Source organism: Amblyraja radiata, chromosome 5 (genome assembly GCF_010909765.2).
Source record: "Amblyraja radiata isolate CabotCenter1 chromosome 5, sAmbRad1.1.pri, whole genome shotgun sequence".
NCBI lineage: Eukaryota > Metazoa > Chordata > Chondrichthyes > Rajiformes > Rajidae > Amblyraja > Amblyraja radiata.
In genome coordinates, this window is record NC_045960.1 from 420,131 (window position 1) to 436,257 (window position 16,127).

Genomic DNA, 16,127 nt, shown 5'->3' on the forward strand with positions numbered 1-16,127 from the left:
CAGGCCTCTACTAATTCTGTGGCCTTGCCCCCAGGCAGAGTCACAGACATGTGAAGAAAGTTAACAGTAAATCCTAAATAATCCATAACCGTGGAAGGTATCAATTTGGATTTATCTGGATGGATAAGAAACCCCAATTTTTCCAATAACAGTTTGGTGGCCGCAAAAGCTATTTTAGCTGATTCCATAGTTTTCCCAATAATTAAGATATCATCCAGATATGCCACGCCAATATATTTCTGCGCCCTAAGAAGCGCAAGTGCTGGTTTTAAGATTTTGATAAACAATCTGGGGGCTGATGTTAACTCATTAGGCAAAGCATTAAACTGCCACTGTTGCCCTATCCAGTTAAATTTCAAATACCTATGGTGATCCTTGTGTATGGGTACTGAATAGTACGCATCTTTGAGATCGATGCAAGCCATAAAGTAACCTTTGGAAATCATATGCTTGGCAGTAACAAATGTTTCCATTTTAAAGTGTTTGTACTGCACAAAAGTATTAAGCTGTGTTAAATCAATGATGATGCGGCAACCGCCATCTTTCTTTTCCCTTGTAAATATATTAGATACAAATTCACGAGAGGTATGCCGGGATTTCTCATTTATCCCTTTCAAATATAACCTCAAAAATTCAGTATGCACATGTAAATGTTCTTGCTGTGAAAGCACAAACGTCCGTTTAGGTGCATGCTGTGTGGGTGGAAAAGAATTGTGAAGGAACTCAATTTTATAACCTTGAATACTGTGCAGTATAAAAGGGTCAGACGTTATTGAACTCCATGCACTCAAAAACAAGCGTAACCTACCACCAACTAGTGAATCATTTTCACCCCCTAAGTCCCGGAAGAAGCTAGACCCACCTACCTCCATGGTTACCAATGGGTTAGTATTTACTTCTTCCGTACCTGAGTCCTGGGGGGTAGGGGTGCTGGGATGTGGGGTTGGCGCATTTTCCAAGTAGGCCGTTCTGGGCCTTGGCCTAAAAAAGACCTTTGTCCAGAGTACACGGGCTTCGAGCTTTCACCAGCTACCGGGTATCGTTTCCTGCTGGTGGATGCATAGGGTTGCTGTCGCCGAGGTTGGGAGGTCTTGCCGGTTGACGGTCCCTTTATCAGCCCAACAGCCTTGACCTGTTTTGACAGGTTCTCACCGAATAGTAGACTTGGCGGCTGGGTGTTGCTGGTTCTGCATAACCCCGCAAATTTAGGGTTCAAGGCCGGTCTGATGGCACTTTTCCTAAAGTGGTTGATCTCGTACCGAGCACTGCATAACAGTGCCAGGGCATCCTCCTGTACATCTGATAGAGATGTTCTATCTATAAACCTGACAAACGCCGTAAGTGGCGGAAGTGGCGGCGCTGGGAACGGCTGCGGCTCGCCTGCAGTCCGTTTGTCTTTACTTTTTTGTGTTGTTCTTTTTCGTTTTGTGTAGTTACGTTTTTGGTTTTTAAGTTGTGTTTATGTGGGGGGGGGGGGTGGGGGGTTGAAACGGGGCTTGCTGTCTCTCCCTTGGGGGGAATACGACTTTTTGTCGTATCCCCCTTCTCTGCCTCCGTCTGCGCTGAGGTCTAATGGCGGAGCTGGCGACCTCGAGGCTCCGGAGGCAGAGCCAGTCAGGACTTGCCCTGGGCTTGCTCCCGTGAGGGCGGGCCAGCTCGGGGCTGGAACTGCACTCTCGTGAGGACGGCCTGGCGAGGGACTGAGACTCTCCCGTGAGGGGCTGTGGCACTCCCGTCGGAGTGGCCCAGCCCGAGGGAGGAACGGCACTCCCGTCGGAGTGGCCCAGCCCGAGGGAGGAACGGCACTCCTGTCGGAGTGGCCCAGCACGAGGGAGGAACGGCACTCCCGTCGGAGTGGCCCAGCCCGAGGGAGGAACGGCACTCACGTCGGAGTGGCCCAGCCCGAGGGAGGTACCGCGCTCCCGTCGGAGCGGCCCAGCTCGAGGGAGGAACGGCACTCACGTGAGGGCGATCCGGCTCGGGGCTGGATCGGTGCTCCGGTGGCTGGGACGGCTTTCTGGCGTCGGTGACCTGAGTCCGGGATTAAGCCGCGGGCCAGCGGCTGCGTCCACTGGACTAGAGAGCGGCAGCTTCGACCACCCCGGGCCGCGGTGTTTGAGCCGGCCCGTTGCGGGGTTCGGTGAACCGCGGGACTGTTTGTTACATCGCCCGGTGGGGAATCGCCTCAGCGCAGAGGGAGAAGAGGAGGGAAGAGACTGCAGCCCTAAGGCTTTACCCCCTTTTTGGGGAACCACTGCGGATGTTAGATGGACCAAGTCGGAGGTTGCTGGCTACGCTGCCAGCGACCCGGGAGGTGAATTCGGCCGCTGCTGACTGCCCGTACATCCGTGTCTGTAGCCTGTTTCGCGGTCCATTTGGGCTTGACCCTCGATTTGTCCATACTACTGGAACACACCGTTCTGCAAAGCAATTTCCAGAACAAGAAACAACCTCAGAATAGATAAGAACTTACCTGTGGGTCTTTTTTTAACTTACCGCTGGAGCCACGCGCCAGCCGTCCAGTTGCTGCGCCATATGATAGATGATATGATGCGCATGCGGGCTGGCGGGTTCTTCACATAGTCACTCACATGACTCCAAAGTAAAATGTCCAGTCTATGTTTCATGTTTGAAACCCTGCATCAGTTTCAATCTGAGACGACTATCCCTTTGGCTCCACAGATGCTGCTTGACCTGCTGAGTTCTTCCAGCAGTTTATTTTTTTGTTCCAAATTCCGGCATCTACCATCGCTTGTGACTACCCTCTGTTCTGGAATGATTATTTTCAACAATTGTCTCACAATAACTTGCTTTGTAGAAGTTTAGTTGCTAGCCATGTGGCTACAATAAAGACATACAGCTGCTCATACTTAACTACATTAAACTCCATTAGCAAGCCCTGGGCACATTTGCTCAGCTGATCAACACCCTGCCATAGTTCTTGATAATCATCTTCATTGTTTATGAAACAATCTATTTCAGTATCATTTGAAAACTCGCTTATCCACATCCAAATCTCAAGCAGATGACAAACAGCGATGGACCCCATACTGATAGAAACATAGAAACATAGAAATTAGGTGCAGGAGTAGGCCATTCGGCCCTTCGAGCCTGCACCGCCATTCAATATGATCATGGCTGAGCATCCAACTCAGTATCCCGTACCTGCCTTCTCTCCATACCCTCTGATCCCCTTAGCCACAAGGGCCACATCTAACTCCCTCTTAAATATAGCCAATGAACTGGCCTCAACTACCCTCTGTGGCAGAGAGTTCCAGAGATTCACCACTCTCTGTCTGAAAAAAGTTTTTCTCATCTTGGTTTTAAAGGATTTCCCCCTTATCCTTAAGCTGTGACCCCTTGTCCTGGAGATCCCTGAGGCACACCTCTATTCACAGACCACCAGTCCAAAAAGCAACCTTCTACCACCATCTTCTTCTACCATGAAGCCAATTTTGTTTCCAGTTAGCTATCTCTCTCTGGATCCCGAGCAGTCCACTCTTCCAGAGCAGACGACCATTGGTTAACCTGCTACCAAGGCCTTGATATTGTCTATATAGTCTACATCTACAACCCTGCCCTCATTAACATTCATAGTTGCTTCTTCAAAAAATGAATCAAATTCAGTTGTTTCCATCGAACATGAGACTGAGGGGTGATTTATTTGAGATGGATTAAATTATGAAGGCCCTGGATGAGGAAATAGAAAGAGACTCTTTTCTTAGCAGACCATAAAAATGTAAATGAGTTACTGGAACAATGACTGGATATGAGAAGTTTTGTCACCCTCATGTGCATGAAAAACTATGACCTGCCAGGCTTCGGACCTTGTTCTAGAAAACGGGTTTTGCTTGAATTGTGAATAATCTTTGATTATCCTCTAACCTGATGTTTTAGTTGTTAGTTACAGAGTCTGATATTTTAAGAAAATCAATTGTTACCAGTAGAATAAAGTAATTTTACGTAGATCAATTTGGATTTAGATGGATTTGCTAAATGACAGGTTCCATACTATTCAGAAGATGACATTTGAAACTAATATTGTAGAAGCTATGTTAATTACGATGTGCTAGGTTGGATAAGTAGATTATTTGATGACTTTCATGGACTGTCCTTTGTATGCATTTTATATTGACACAGTGACTTAATGAATGGTATTAACATTTGCAGTAAAGTCAACGTCAACATGCCCATATTACCCTGTGCCATGGGTTATATAATCGTAGAGCCATCACCTCAACCAAGTAAGATCATTTTCAATCATGTCTAAAAAAAATTATAGTCTAGTGTATTGGAGGAAATAATAATAGAATAGTGAAACATAGAAACATAGAAACATAGAAATTAGGTGCAGGAGTAGGCCATTCGGCCCTTCGAGCCTGCACCGCCATTCAATATGATCATGGCTGATCATCCAACTCAGTATCCCGTACCTGCCTTCTCTCCATACCCTCTGATCCCCTTAGCCACAAGGGCCACATCTAACTCCCTCTTAAATATAGCCAATGAACTGGCCTCGACTACCCTCTGTGGCAGGGAGTTCCAGAGATTCACCACTCTCTGTGTGAAAAAAGTTCTTCTCATCTCGGTTTTAAAGGATTTCCCCCTTATCCTTAAGCTGTGACCCCTTGTCCTGGACTTCCCCAACATCGGGAGCAATCTTCCTGTATCTAGCCTGTCCAACCCCTTAAGAATTTTGTAAGTTTCTATAAGATCCCCTCTCAATCTCCTAAATTCTAGCGAGTATAAACCAAGTCTATCCAGTCTTTCTTCATAAGACAATCCTGACATCCAAGGAATCAGTCTGGGGAACCTTCTCTGCACTCCCTCTATGGCAATAATGTCCTTCCTCAGATTTGGAGACCAAAACTGTACGCAATACTCCAGGTGTGGTCTCACCAAGACCCTGTACAACTGCAGTAGAACCTCCCTGCTCCTTTACTCAAATCCTTTTGCTATGAAAGCTAACATACCATTTGCTTTTTTCACTGCCTGCTGCACCTGCATGCCTACTTTCAATGACTGGTGTACCATGAAACCCAGGTCTCGCTGCATCTCCCCTTTTCCTAGTCGGCCACCATTTAGATAATAGTCTGCTATTTCCGGCAGATTATTTATGTCTTCCTTAGTGAAGACGGAACCAAAGTAGTTATTCAATTGGTCCGCCATATCCTTGTTCCCCATGATCAACTCACCTGTTTCTGACTGCAAGGGACCTACATTTGTTTTAACTAATCTCTTTCTTTTCACATATCTATAAAAACTTTTGCAGTCAGTTTTTATGTTCCCTGCCAGTTTTCTTTCATAATCTATTTTTCCTTTCCTAATTAAGCCCTTTGTCCTCCTCTGCTGGTCTCTGAATTTCTCCCAGTCCTCCGGTATGCTGCTTTTTCTGGCTAATTTGTACGCATCATCCTTCGCTTTGATACTATCCCTGATTTCCCTTGTTATCCACGGATGCACTATCTTCCCTGATTTATTCTTTTGCCAAACTGGGATGAACAATTTTTGTAGTTCATCCATGCAGTCTTTAAATGTCTTCCATTGCATATCCACCGTCAACCCTTTTAGAATTAATTGCCAGTCAATCTTGGCCAATTCACGTCTCATACCCTCAAAGTTACCTTTCTTTAAGTTCAGAACCATTGTTTCTGAATTAACAATGTCACTCTCCATCCTAATGAAGAACTCAACCATATTATGGTCACTCTTGCCCAAGGGGGCACGTACAACAAGACTGCTAACTAACCCTTCCTCATTACTCAATACCCAGTTACTCAATACCCAGTGAAGCAGTTCCTCGCAGAATAAATATGCAGACCTTACAAACAAAATATAACTTTACAGCACATGTAGTTCTTTCTTGAATTTGAAGAACATTTATGTTATAATTTATTCAGCAAAATGTAGTATTTTCCAGGGCTAGTATTGATTCAATATTATGCACCTGTCACTTCTCAACCAATACAATCCATTTATTCTTATAGGAGATATGGTTGCCAATTGTATTTTTATAATGTTAATAGAAGGTTGAAAATATAATCTGATAAAACTGCATTTTTCTGGGACTGAACCCTCTTTCCTGGTGTGGACCATCAGTAGTGGAGGCAGATCATCACCCAAAATACATCTAGTCAGTGCAGCTCTTCCATTGAGTTCACCGAGCCACATCTCAACAGTAACTGTACCAATAAATGAAGGTGTTAACGTTTTGAACAGAAAAGGTATGGGCTTGAAGTACTATTGGTTAACTTGCTACTAATCACTTGGGTGATATGAAATTTTAAATTAGCAATTCTGTGACCTCCTGGCAGTTCATTCCAGAGTGAAAAATATGCCTCTGAGATCTTTCTTACCCTTTGCTCTCTAACTTTAGAATCCTCTAAGTTGGGATAAATACTGGGTGTTCACTTTATTGCTGCCTCTCATCATTTGATATAATTTATCTGTAGTAACTCCATCTGCACCATTTTACAAGGTTCTACTATTTACTGTGCAAGTCCAACCCTGGTTGACAGACCAAAATGCAATGTATCACACTTATCACAGTTAAATTCCATTGGCCAGTCCTTAGCTCACCTCCCCAACTGAGCTATTCTGTTATGTACTTCAATATTACTGTGAGGTTTGAGAGAGCATAGGGTAAGAAGGATCTCGGGCATCATTTTCACTCTTGAATGAGCTGCCAGATAAGGCTACAGAAGAAGATACAATTGCTACTTTAATAAGATAGAAATTGATATGAGCAGTTACAGGCTAAATGTGGGCAAATGGGACTAGCTCAGAATCGCAGAATGATCAACATGGACAAAGTAGTCCGAAGAATCTGTTTCCATGCTCTATAGCTCTGTGATTCAGTAGAATATGGAGAAAATGAGCTATGTTGTGTAAGTATTACTCACTGTCCACCATATCAGCAATTTGGGTATAAATTTACTAACAATGTTAACTAACAGCAGTGGACCCACACTGACCCCGGCCATACACAACTGGTCACAGGCCTTCATTCAGAAAAACAACCTCCACAACTACCCTTTCTATCTCCGCTGACCTCCTTACCCCTCCTCCACACTGCTTCCTCTCCCAGTTTGACCTGGTCACCCCTACTGAAATCTCCAAACTCATTAGCTCTTCCAAACCCACTACCTGCTCCCTCGACCCTCTCCCCACTCCCCTGCTGAGGTCCTGCCTCCCCGTTCTCTGCCCCTACCTCATTAATCTCTTCAACTCCTCATTGTCCCAAGGAATTGTCCCCTCTGCTTTCAAAACTGCTGCGGTCACACCAATCTTAAAGAAACCTAGTCTTGATCCCTCCTCTCTCATTAACTACCGCCCAATCTCAAACCTCCCCTTTCTTTCAAAAACCCTGGAGCGTATCGTCGCGTCACAACTTCAGTCCCACCTCCTCGCGTATAACCTATTCGAACCCCTCCAATCTGGATTTCGCCCCCTCCATAGCACAGAAACTGCTCTCCTCAAAGTCCTCAACGACCTCCTCACCTTTGCTGACACTGGTTCCCTCAACATCCTCATCCTCCTCGACCTGAGTGCGGCCTTCGATACTGTGAACCATAACATCCTGCTTACCAGACTTAAAGACCTTGGCATTGAAGGTTCGGCACACAGCTGGCTCCGTTCCTACCATTCCAACCGATCCCACTTCATCTCTCTCCATAACCACACCTCTGCTACAGCCACTGTCACTCAAGGCGTTCCCCAAGCCTCTGTTCTCGGTCCCCTCCTCTTCATCATCTACATCCTCCCCCTTGGTCATATAAACATAGAAACATAGAAATTAGGTGCAGGAGTAGGCCATTCGGCCCATCGAGCCTGCACCGCCATTCAATATGATCATGGCTGATCATCCAACTCAGTATCCCGTACCTGCCTTCTCTCCATACCCTCTGATCCCCTTAGCCACAAGGGCCACATCTTACTCCCTCTTAAATATAGCCAATGAATTGGCCTCAACTACCCTCTGTGGCAGAGAGTTCCAGAGATTCACCACTCTCTGTGTGAAAAAATGTTCTTCTCATCTCGGTTTTAAAGGATTTCCCCCTTATCCTTAAGCTGTGACCCCTTGTCCTGGACTTCCCCAACATCGGGAGCAATCTTCCTGCATCTAGCCTGTCCAACCCCTTAAGAATTTTGTAAATTTCTATAAGAACCCCTCTCAATCTCCTAAATTCTAGAGAGTATAAACCAAGTCTATCCAGTCTTTCTTCATAAGACAGTCCTGACATCCCAGGAATCAGTATGGTGAACCTTCTCTGCACTCCCTCTATGGCAATAATGTCCTTCCTCAGATTTGGAGACCAAAACTGTACGCAATACTCCAGGTGTGGTCTCACCAAGACCCTGTACAACTGCAGTAGAACCTCCCTGCTCCTATACTCAAATCCTTTTGCTATGAAAGCTAACATACCATTTGCTTTCTTCACTGCCTGCTGCACCTGCATGCCTACTTTCAATGACTGGTGTACCATGACACCCAGGTCTCGCTGCATCTCCCCTTTTCCTAGTCGGCCACCATTTAGATAATAGTCTGCTCTCCTGTTTTTGCCACCAAAATGGATAACCTCACATTTATCCACATTATACTGCATCTGCCAAACATTTGCCCACTCACCCAGCCTATCCAAGTCACCTTGCAGTCTCCTAGCATCCTCCTCACAGCTAACACTGCCCCCCAGCTTAGTGTCATCCGCAAACTTGGAGATATTGCCTTCAATTCCCTCATCCAGATCATTAATATATATCGTAAATAGCTGGGGTCCCAGCACTGAGCCTTGCGGTACCCCACTAGTCACTGCCTGCCATTGTGAAAAGGACCCGTTTACTCCTACTCTTTGCTTCCTGTTTGCCAGCCAGTTCTCTATCCACATCAATACTGATCCCCCAATGCCGTGTGCTTTAAGTTTGTATACTAATCTCTTATGTGGGACCTTGTCGAAAGCCTTCTGGAAGTCCAGATACACCACATCCACTGGTTGTCCCCTATCCACGCTACTAGTTACATCCTCGAAAAATTCTATAAGATTCGTCAGACATGATTTACCTTTTGTAAATCCATGCTGACTTTGTCCAATGATTTCACCACTTTCCAAATGTGCTGCTATCCCATCTTTAATAACTGACTCTAGCAGTTTCCCCACTACCGATGTTAGACTAACTGGTCTGTAATTCCCCGTTTTCTCTCTCCCTCCCTTCTTAAAAGGTGGGGTTACGTTTGCTACCCGCCAATCCTCAGGAACTACTCCAGAATCTAAAGAGTTTTGAAAGATTATTACTAATGCATCCACTATTTCTGGAGCTACTTCCTTAAGTACTCTGGGATGCAGCCTATCTGGCCCTGGGGATTTATCGGCCTTTAATCCATTCAATTTACCCAACACCACTTCCCGGCTAACCTGGATTTCACTCAATTCCTCCAACTCCTTTGACCCGCGCTCCCCTGCTATTTCCGGCAGATTATTTATGTCTTCCTTAGTGAAGACGGAACCAAAGTAGTTATTCAATTGGCCCGCCATATCCTTGTTCCCCATGATCAACTCACCTGTTTCTGACTGCAAGGGACCTACATTTGTTTTAACTAATCTCTTTCTTTTCACATATCTATAAAAACTTTTGCAGTCAGTTTTTATGTTCCCTGCCAGTTTTCTTTCATAATCTATTTTTCCTTTCCTAATTAAGCCCTTTGTCCTCCTCTGCTGGTCTCTGAATTTCCCCCAGTCCTCTGGTATGCTGCTTTTTCTGGCTAATTTGTACGCATCATCCTTCGCTTTGATACTATCCCTGATTTCCCTTGTTATCCACGGATGCACTACCTTCCCTGATTTATTCTTTTGCCAAACTGGGATGAACAATTTTTGTAGTTCATCCATGCAGTCTTTAAATGTCTTCCATTGCATATCCACCGTCAACCCTTTTAGAATTAATGGCCAGTCAATCTTGGCCAATTCACGTCTCATACCCTCAAAGTTACCTTTCTTTAAGTTCAGAACCATTGTTTCTGAATTAACAATGTCACTCTCCATCCTAATGAAGAACTCAACCATATTATGGTCACTCTTGCCCAAGGGGGCACGTACAACAAGACTGCTAACTAACCCTTCCTCATTACTCAATATCCAGTCTAAAATAGCCTGCTCTCTCGTTGGTTCCTCTACATGTTGATTTAGATAACTATCCCGCATACATTCCAAGAAATCCTCTTCCTCAGCACCCCTGCCAATTTGATTCACCCAATCTATATGTAGATTGAAGTCACCCATTATAACGGTTTTGCCTTTGTCGCACGCATTTCTAATTTCCTGTTTGATACCATCTCCAACTTCACTACTACTGTTAGGTAGCTTGTACACAACACCCACCAGCGTTTTCTGCCCCTTAGTGTTTCGCAGCTCTACCCATACCGATTCCACATCCTCCAAACTAATGTCCTTCCTTTCCATTGCGTTAAGCTCCTCTCTAATCAGCAACGCTACCCCACCTCCTTTTCCTTTCTCTCTATCCCTCCTGAATATTGAATATCCCTGGATGTTCAGCTCCCAGCCTTGGTCACCCTGGAGCCATGTCTCCGTGATCCCAACTATATCATAGTCATCAATAGCTATCTGCACATTCAACTCATCCACCTTATTACGAATGCTCCTTGCATTGAGACACAAAGCCGTCAGGCTTGTTTTTACAACACTCTTACCCCTTATACAATTATGTTGAAAAGTGGCCCTTTTTGATTTTTGCCCTGGTTTTGTCTGCCTGCCACTTTTATTTTTCACCTTGCTACCTATTGCTTCTACCCTCATTTTACACCCCTCTGTCTCTACGCTCACGCATTTAAGAAACCCTTTCCCTTTAACTCCATCCTTCACTATCCCATTCGCCACCCCACCCCCCTTATTCAGTCTAAAACCACCCGTGTAGCAGTGGCAAACCTGCCTGCCAGAATGCTGGTCCCACACATGTTAAGATGCAATCCGTCCCTTTTGTACAGTTCCCCCTTACCCCAAAACAGATACCTGCCCCGTGCACCAGTTCTTCAGCCACACGTTCAGGTCCCGTATCTCCCTGTTCCTGCTCTCGCCAGCACGAGGAACTGGAAGCAAACCGGAGATAACAACCCTGGAGGTCCTGCTTTTCAGCATTTTTCCGAGCTCTCTAAAGTCACGCAACCAAAGCCTTGCTGACTATTCTCACCAATTCTGTCCCCTAGAATCCCTTCCAACAACTCTCCCACCACTGGCAGCTGGCTCGCTGGCCTGCAGTTCCCTGATTTGTCCTAGAGCCTTTCTCAAATAATGGTGCAACATTAGCCACCCTCCCTGCTTTCAGAAATTCATTTCTGGCTAATGCATCTTAACAAAGATGGGCTGGTGCCAACGTAATTGACACAACATTGTTCACGTACTGCTCAGATTAGTTTACTTTGTACATTCTGTCCATGGAAATTATACCTAACCACTCAAAAATGTATTGATAGCCAAAGGCAAAATGTTTCTCTTTGTCCCCTTATTTTCAGCCACAGTTCTTGACAAATGCGTCCGGGGAAAACCAATGTCTACACCATCTGGCTTTTATTATAAGGACCAGTGGATGTCACTGACCTGCAATATTCATAGCTTCAACACTCCTGCAAAAGTTACCGAATGCCTTCGTAGGAAAAAAGTTCATTTGTTTGGAGATTCCACTATGCGTCAGTGGTTTGAATACTTGACTGCATTTGTTCCAGGTTAGTGTGATTAATCACTCTATACAGAATTGTCTGGCTTATTTGCCTATCCGTTTTATATCCAAGTACAAAACTGAAATAAGGAAAAGAGTTAAATGAGAAAGGAAATGAGAAATTTCAGCAATTGTGTGAGTAGCCAGTCTTAAATGTGGTACGAAAAGAGTGCGTGGATCAGTGAAATGAACCAAAGTAATTGTAGACAATCATCTTACTGAAATAGTGTGGAACAGGGCGGAGATGGGTGTAGAAGTGATTTAGAGAAGTGCAATGCCAAGGACCCTGACGCAATGGTGTAGAAAGTTATATGACCTCAGGAGCATAGTCAAGGTCAGATAGACAATAGACAATAGGTGCAGCAGTAGGCCATTCGGCCCTTCCAGTCAGTACCGCCATTCAATGTGATCATGGCTGATCATCCACAATCAGTACCCTGTTCCCGCCTTCTCCCCATATCCCCTGACTCCACTATCTTTAAGAGCCCTATCAAGCTCTCTCTTGAAAGTATCCAGAGAACCGGCCTCCACCGCCCTCTGAGGCAGAAAATTCCACAGACACAAGTGTTTCCTCATCTCCGTTCTAAATGCTTTACCCCTTATTCTTAAACTGTGGCCCTTGGTTCAGGACTCCCCCAACATCAGGAACATGTTTCCTGCCTCTCGTGTGTCCAAACCCTTAATAATCTTACATGTTTCAATAAGATGCCCTCTCATCCTCTGCCACAGAAGGTAGTTGAGGCCAGTTCATTGGCTATATTTAAGAGGGAGTTAGATGTGGCCCTTGTGGCTAAAGGGATCAGGGGGTATGGAGAGAAAGCAGGTACAGGATACTGAGTTGGATGATCAGCCATGATCATATTGAATGGCGGTGCAGGCTCGAAGGGCCAAATGGACTACTCCTGCACCTATTTGCTATGTTTCTATGTAACTCAGTGGGCCAGGCAGCATCTCTGGTGAAAAAGGGTGAGTGACCTACCGAGTGGGGAACCTTCTTCAGACTGAGAGTAGGGGTAGGTGTTATGAAGACCTGGAGCCAAGAAAAGACCAGGACCAATCAGGGCTGGCCACAGATGACCCTCAGACAGGGCAGTACCCTAGTAGGCCCATTGTTGGCTAGGGAAGGTGTGATCTCAAGAGGGAAGCAATGTGGAGACTGGGGAACTGGTTAAATGACTAGGTTGAGGAAGCAGGGGAGAAGGGAGTGGAGTTAAGTATAAGTTACTTAAAATTAGCAAATCAGATTCAGATCAGATTCAACTTTAATTGTCATTGTCAGTGTACAGTACAGAGACAACGAAATGCAGTTAGCATCCCCCTGGAAGAGCGACATAGAATATGATTTCAATAAATAAATCTATTTACATGTATACAGACAGGGGGTGGGGGGGGGGGTGATTGGCAGTCACCGAGGTACATTGTTGAGTAGTGTGACAGCCGCAGGGAAGAAGCTGTTCCTGGACCTGCTGGTCCGGCAACGGAGAGGCCTGTAGCGCCTCCCGGATGGTAGGAGGGTAAACAGTCCATGGTTGGGGTGAGAGCAGTCCTTGACGATGCTGAGCGCCCTCCGCAGACAACGCTTGCTTTGGACAGACTCAATGGAGGGGAGCGAGGAACCGGTGATGCGTTGGGCAATTTTCACCACCCTCTGCAGTGCTTTCCGGTCGGAGACAGAGCAGTTGCCGTACCATCCTGTGATATAGTTGGTAAGGATGCTCTCGATGGTGCAGCGGTAGAGCTTCACCAGGATCTGAGGAGACAGATGGACCTTCTTCAGTCTCCTCAGGAAGAAGAGACGCTGGTGAGCCTTCTTGACCAGAGTTGAGGTATTGTGGGTCCAAGAGAGGTCATCGGAGATGTTGACTCCCAGGAACCTGAAGCTAGAAACACGTTCCACCTCCGTCCCGTTGATGTGGATGGGGGTGTGTGTGCCGCCCCTAGACTTCCTGAAGCATTCATACCATTGGGACGTAAGCTACCCAAGTGAAATATGAGGTGCTGTTCCTCCAATTTGCGTGTGGCCTCACTCTGGCAATGGAGGAGGCCCAGGACGGAAAGGTCAGTGTGGGAATGGGAGGGGTGTTGAAATGGTTGGCAATCAGGATATCCTGTCGGTCTCAGTGTGTAAGTATTCAGCAAAATAAGTCTACGTTTCGTCAAGTATAACAAGCATGTTAAGTCGCCAAGTCTACGTTTGCTTTCACTGATGTACATTGGAGCCCACATTGGGAACACCAGATGTTAGAAGAAGTACATGTGAACCTCCGTCTCAGATGAAAGGACTGTCGGGGTCCCTGGACAAAGCCAAGGTTGGAGGTGCAAGGACATTTGAGGAGATATATATTGGCTATAGGCAGTCGGGATCAAGCAAATCCCTCAGTGAGTATAAGAGGCGCAGGAGTATACTGAAATCAATCAGAAAGGCAAAAAGAGGACATGATCTGGCAGTCAAGGTAAAGGCAAATCCAAGATATTCTACAGGTGTATTAAGAGGAAAAGGGAGGCTAGAGAGCGAATAGGTCCACTTAGGTATTAACATAACCATCTTTGTGTAGTGCCACAAGAGTTGAGGTAGGTATTAAATAAAAATGTCTAATCAGTTTATTTACTGAGGAGACGGTCATGGAAGCTAAGGAATTGGGACATAGATGTTGATGCCTTGGACCATATATGATTTATCAAAGAGAAGGTATTGATTTGTTTTAAAGCACTTAAAGGTGGATAATTCCCACTAGCCTGACCAAGTACATCCTCTATGGAGCCTAGGTGGAATATAGATGCCTCTGATGCAATGGCAGTGTTAGATGGGGAGCATAAAGATGGTTGCATCACTTTTTAGTTTGGTACTTCAAACGCTCAAGAACGAAGGAGGATGCAGTAAGTGGTGGACATTGTTTAGCCCATTACAGATACTGTCCTCCCCACCAATCCACTGTGAAAACTATCTCCCTTTGTTCAACCTTTACCTTGGGTGGCAGGTAAATTGACAGCTCCCTTTGGTGTGATGTTGTTTGGATTGAAGTGCCCATCCTAGTTTCTTCAATATTAACATTACCAATATTGTGACATCAATTTAAGTGTTCAGGTATTTTTCTGTTTAGGTATTAGAAGGTTTGACCTTGGTAATCCAATAATGGCTGGCCCTCTGCGTGCCCTCGACATGCAAAACAACATCATGCTGGAATATTTTGCTCATGGCCCGCCAATCTATTTCGCCCCCTTTTCAAGCCAGCATTTGTTCTACATTTCAAACAAACTGAATGAAATTGAAGGAGGGAAAAACACAGTTATTACCATTTGTATCTGTGCCCATTTCTGCATTTTCCCAGTGGAAGTGTACATCAGAAGGCTGCAGCATATTCGAAGATCGGTTCTACAGCTGCTTAGCAGGAATCCAGATACGGTGGTCGTTATAAAGACTGTTAATGTACGGGCCTTTGAAATAGATTCAATTCTTAACCACAGTGACTGGTACTCTTTTCAACTTGATTTAGTGTTGAGAAGGATGTTTGCCGGCATTAACGTAGCATTTGTGGATGCATGGGCAATGACCATAGCCCACTACCTGCCCCATAACCTACACCCTCTACAAATCATAATAAAGAATGAAATAGATGTGTTTCTTTCACACGTGTGCCCTTCCAATAAGTGGTAACGACATCTGCTTACCATGCATCACCACAATTACATTGCAAATCATAGATCTACCTGTCTAAAACTGAATGTAATTTTAAATATTTTGAACATTTTGATTTCTACGTTTTGAATTCATCTTTGTCACTGTATCTTTTGATTCGATTCTATTATTTTAATTAGTTATAATTCTTAACTATTACCTGACATTAATAATGTTAGCTTTGATATTAAATCTTTGTTTGTGTGGAAGAAATTAATTTGGTGGGAAATTAAAGGAAAACCAGACTAAGTGGGACCCGTTGGGTCACAGTCACACGGGAGCCTGGTCCCCAACGCAAACCATTCCCCAACGGGGGGTGGGGGTGTGTGGGGGGTGCAGGGGATGGGAGGTGTGGGGGAGTGGATGTGTGTGGGAGAGAGGGGGTATGGGGGAGGGGAGGGGGGTTGTGGGGGAGGCGGGGTGTGGGGGAGGGGGTTTGTGGGGGAGGAGGCTGTTGCGGGTGCTGTGGGGGAGGGGGGCTGTGGGGTAGGGGGGTGTGGGTGATGTGTGGGTGTATGTGTGGGGGGGAGAGTGTGTGGGGGAGTGGCGGTGTATGGGATAGGCGGTGTGTGTGGGGGGATAGGGGCGTGGGGGTGTATGGGGGTGTGTGTGGTGTAGGTGGGGTGTGTGGGGGAAGGGGGGGAAGCAGTCAACATGATCTAAGACCTTTCCCACCCAAGACATTCATTCTTATCCTCACTCGGGCAGAAGATACAGAAGGTTGAAA

General features: G+C 45.6%; 1 pseudogene; it reads left to right on the top strand.

Moving 5' to 3' along the window:
• Positions 1-15,644, top strand: part of LOC116972910 — a 31,746-nt pseudogene extending 16,102 nt beyond the window's left edge.
• The last annotated feature ends 483 nt before the right edge of the window (positions 15,645-16,127 follow it).